The 5,421-nt window shown below is 36.5% G+C and overlaps 1 pseudogene; it reads right to left on the reverse strand.

The window, feature by feature from the left end:
• Positions 1,778–2,267, reverse strand: LOC102176708 (annotated as a pseudogene).

Genomic DNA, 5,421 nt, shown 5'->3' on the forward strand with positions numbered 1-5,421 from the left:
ACTAAATATGAAAAAAATTGGTTTCTATATGATACAGGTGCTTCAGCTGTTACATAAAAAATCTGGATTTATAAGAATTTTGAAAGAATAGACTGATGAGAGTCCCTTTGGACTACAAGGAGATCAAACCAGTCAATCCTCAAGGAAATCAAACCTGAATATTCATTGGAAGGACTGATGCTGATGCTCCAGTACTTTGGCCACCTAATGTGAAAAGCAGACTCATTGGAAAAGACCCTGATGCTGGGAAAGATTGAGGGCAAAAGGAGAAGGAGGCAAAAGAGGATGAGATGGTTGGATGGCATCACTGACTCGATGGACATGAGTTTGAGCAAACTCAGGGAGATAGTGAAGGACATAGAAGCCTGGTGTGCTGCAGTTCATGCGGTTGCAAAGAGTCAGACATGACTTAGTGACTGAACAACAACTATGCTGTTAACTCCAATTCAAGATTTTCTTGAAACAAAAGAATATTTGCCAAATTTTCAGTAATGGAAGACAAAACTTGGCAGTTATGAGTTATGTTTTCTCAGTCATATCACACTGCATATGAACAAGCAGAACCTGAAGCTCCAGAGAACAGAGCAGCTTATTTGTAACCTAGATCTATAGATATGAGAATTAATGTTGATACTGAAATTTTTCATAATACTAGTCAATAATGATTTTATACATTTTTATAATATAAATTCATATGCAGAATATTTTAATTATAACTGAAAGTGTTATGTAAATTGGCTGATAGAAATACAAAAATTGAAAACACTTTGTTGCTAATGTTTAATTTAATTTCTTTCCTTCCTTTCCCTCCAACTTTGTTGAGATATAATTAACATATAACATTGTATGAGTTTAATGTGTACACTGTGATTACCACAATAAGGTTAGTTAACACATCTATCACTTGACATAAATAACTTATTTTTGAGGGTTTGTTGTTGAGAACATTGAAGATCCCATCTCTTAGCAACTTTCAACTATACAATACAGTATTATTGATTATAGTCACCACACATCAGATCCTCAGAACTTGTTCATTTTATAACTGGAGGTTTGTACAGTTTGGCCAACAAAGTTGCTTTCAATTTATGCAATTCTCCTTTGAATTTGAAGTTAACTTAAATTGTCTTGTTAGTGAATTTACTAAACTTGACATAAATTTGAAACTGATATGCTTTTAAGGATGCTGAACCTTACAGTTTGTTTTATTGCATAATATTTGCATAAGAAAAAGTATTGAAAATTCTAAGATATCCTACAACCATCAATCAGCTAATTATTAATTCTACACTAAAGCTAGGCAGACATATAATCTTAAATTTAAAAGCTAGTTTCAAAAAAAAGTAGACAAAAATTTAACATGATGCACTTTTCAATATGGCTATATTTGTAGTTTCATGTTGTTAATAAGTGTTTCAAATGTACTGCTGGAAAGTTGCTTTTCATACTGTGAATATTGCTAGGGTAATATCAGATTATAAGCTGTAAAAACTAATTACTTTTATGGAATGATAAAGCTAACATTGTGATAATCAGTTTTCAATTCACATGCGAATTAAGTTGATGTAATAGTAATAATCTAAATAACCTTCTTATAACCAACAAAATTCTACTGAATTCAAGTTATACATGTTGCATGATCAGATCTCCAAGTAGAACTAAATAGTGAGACCTGGAAACATTCAGGCTGGTGTTAAGAACCTGTGCTTGCAGCGGACACTCTCTTAGGAACCTTGTCTTTTGAGCACACTGTACTTGAAAACTTACAGGTCAGCATTCAGCTCTTTCCTGTTCTCTGACCATATAAACCAAGCATCTCTCATAACCTCTCTTCATCGATGGCTTCAGGTCTGTTGATCTTGTTCCCAAGAATCAGTATAAATGCATTAGAAGTGGTTTCAACTGTCATTAGCAAATCGAGTTCTTCTTTTGATTCTTTTGATTCATGATCTGTACAATCCACCAGAAGTGTAACGCCGTTGATAGCAGGAAGATAGTTTTTCCATACTCTTTGAGCTTGAACAGTCACCCACATTAAAATTTGCAAAGGTTGTGCCAGCAGTGGTTAGTTCTTTTGAAGGGGGGTGTAACTAATATAGGGGACATGTGTCCATGTCTGTCATCTTTTAACATAAACAGTAATGTTGTTTTTCTCATGTTGTCCAATCCAAAAAATACCAATTTGCCAGTTTTTTTAATAATCCCAAAAACTATAGCACTCTGTTGAAATCACTGTATATCTAATCAAAGATGAAGGATCTGTCCATATTTTAGCATCAGACTGAAGAGAATGCCATTCCTTGCTTGGTACTGGCCCTGAACCCTCTTAAGACTGGACTGCAAAGTGATGGCTACTTGATGAGCTTTGCTTAAAAGTCAAATAGTTCTTCTTGGAAAAGAGGAACAAGTTTTGTCAATGTACATGCAAATACTGAAAGAAAAGAACTTTCCATATTCAATTTAGTTACTTGAAAATGTTTAAGTTTGCTTTTCACTGTAAAAAATATGGCTACTAAGAAATTTTAAATTATATATACGGTTCAGATTATACTTTCATTGGACAGCATGAGTCTAAGGATCTTGTCATGATCAATGCTGGAGTGTCAAGAACTCACCTTTTCATATATACGGGGGAGTGTGCAGCTACTTCAAAGGACCAGAGGCAGAGTAGACAATTTTATTCATTTCCAGTTCTGTTGGATTGTCATCTCAAAAGTGGGGTGCAGTATTGTGCTGATACAGTATTAACAATTGGTTCTTGGGGTAAAAAATATCCCTGTTTTCTACCATTATCTAGTTTCCATAGTACAAATGTTTCCATCAAGGCCCATTTCAAGCTACCAACTGGACATCACTGGGAGTCTGGAAGAAGTCCTGATAAATTGGCTGTGGCTAGCAGGTTGCAGCCAGCTTCAGTCCACCACTAGCTGGGACTGTATGATTGCAGTAGCTTGCATAATCAACAAAGAGTAAGCCCATTTTAAGTATAGTACTTGTTGAATGAACAAGTATTTCTGCTAGCCACAAATCTCCTGTTGTTTCAGTTTTCCCCAGATCCTTTAATCTTTCTGAAATGTACATTCCTAAAGTTGGGGGTAAATGTATGACAACAGGCATTCTCTTTCTTGGCCCTTGTAATGAATGTGTTGTGCTGTCTGGATCTCCCTTAGCTCTGAGCCATTCATTACCCTGATGGTTGGGAGTATTCCCCGATGGTGCTCAGCTGAAACTCTCTATAAGAATTCTAAAGGTCCGAAAGAAGTTGCCCCTCCAGTGGTATCCCAAGCAGCTCTCTGCGTCTAATGATTGGTTAATGAGGGAGTCCAGGTTTGGCCCCTTCAGTTAGAGACATTTTGGAAGAACCATCCGAGTTTCAGAATTTCCCGTGAGACCTGCCATAACCCCTGCTGCAGCTGCATTATGATTCAATTTATGCCTCTGCTCAGCACTGCTTCATTCATTCCTTCATGGGCATGTGCCTGAAATCACTGCCCCATGTTCTGCCTGCACAGTGTCTCCACGGCAAGGTCTGCTTGCCAGAGAGTGCAACCTACACGACGCAGAGAATGCAAAAGGCACAACGGAAAAATCTGACAAGTCCGCTCCTCTGACTCAAGGTCCATGCTATTTTTAACTTCATCAACCAGTTCTTCTATGTTGGTTATCAAGGTCAGATCTTGCCACTTCCTCCAGCTTATAGAGATGAAATTTATAAGCGAGGTAAGTCAAGAAGTTCTATTGGAGAAGATTTCCAAGAATTTTCATTGTGGTCACATTCAAAAGCATGAGCTTGCTGTCTGAATAGTTGGAATCCTTATAACTAATATGTCTTATTAACTACTTGGAATGTTGTGATTTTGACTATATTGTTGTAGAAAATATCGACATATTGCAATGGTTGACCTCAGCTCCATTTAGCATTTTTGCACCCATCAGAAAAATAGGAATAACTGCCCAAAGTTGAGGTACTCATAATCATATCAGAGGAGGGCTATTTTCAAAGTACTTTTACTATAAAATGATACCTCAAGTATTCTCATTTTTTGAGAATACTTTAGTGCTTTTTATTTGATGAGAAAATGTTTTTCAGCCTATCCCCAAAGCAAATTTATTTATTTTTTCCTTTCCAAATTTCTGTTATTTCAAGTAAAAAAAATATGATAACATAAAGTCAGATAGTTCTATTCAATTATTGCATAAAATTCTATAGACCATTTTGAAGAAGTCCATTGCATGACTCATATTTTTTTTCCTTAGCATTGCCTTTGGCACAGGTTAAATTACATTTTCTTAATTTGATCTGCAGACTAAAACAAAAGGAAGCTACATGAAATGAAATAATAAGAACTTGCTTTATTTTCTAACTTCTGCTCTTTATTAATCATAAATGAATATTACCTTCTAAACACTTAAAAATCATTTTGTCAACATATTTGCCAAATATCCAGAGGAATAGTCTCTTATTTATTATACTTTTTTTCTATAGTACCAGATATAAGAATACAGCCAGTAAAATATGAGTAAAATACAGTCAAAATGTTCTTCATAAACTCCCTTTATCAGCACAACTCCAAATCTAACATTTACTCTCATTGTCATAATATACTTACAGAGAAATCAAAGTTTTTATTGGTTGTTTTAAAAGTAAAATGAAAGTGAAAGTCGCTCAGTTATGTCCAGACTCTTTGCTACTGCCATGGACCATATAGTCCATGGAATTCACCAGGCCAGAATACTGGATTGGGTTGCCATTTCCTTCTCCAGGAGATCTTTCCAACCCAGGAACCGAACCAGGGTCTCCTATATTGCAGGTGGATTCTTTACTGGCTGAGATGTAAATAACTTTTCATATATGTCTGATGTTGTGATCCAAGGAGGAAAGAGCACATAAAACCAAGGAGGGTCTTGGAAGGCAGGAAAGGAAAAACCAGACCCTTATTGTCCTTCCCTCCCCTGTGTTGTAACTGTTAATGGATTTTAGGTCCTCCTGAGCAGTATAACCTGTCTCCCCTCGTACCCCATAGAGAGAAGGTATTTGCCTTACTCTTCCCCCCACCCAGTATACATGCCTCATCCAATCAACAAATGACCCACAAAACCCTTATCCCATTCCTTGTACCCTGGCTATAAAAGTGGACTAAGGACCCCTGTTCAAGGTCAGTTCTCCCTTGAGTTGGCTGGCCGGCTATTCTAACAGCGTCTCCCACTCTAATAAACTATTTCCCTCTCATTCTGTCTCATATCTGGAAATTCTTTTCCAACCTGTGCCCAGACTACAACATCTAATAAGAGATATTCTGTTATTGATTAGTCCGTGGTGGTTTCTACTTGCTTATAGTCATCTTAAACTACTGAACCTGAGACTGGGTGTCTTTCAATCTTTCTGGAAAAGTCTCAGACTTCTCAATAACCTCTCTGTTG

The sequence above is a fragment of the Capra hircus genome, chromosome 15 (genome assembly GCF_001704415.2).
Source record: "Capra hircus breed San Clemente chromosome 15, ASM170441v1, whole genome shotgun sequence".
NCBI lineage: Eukaryota > Metazoa > Chordata > Mammalia > Artiodactyla > Bovidae > Capra > Capra hircus.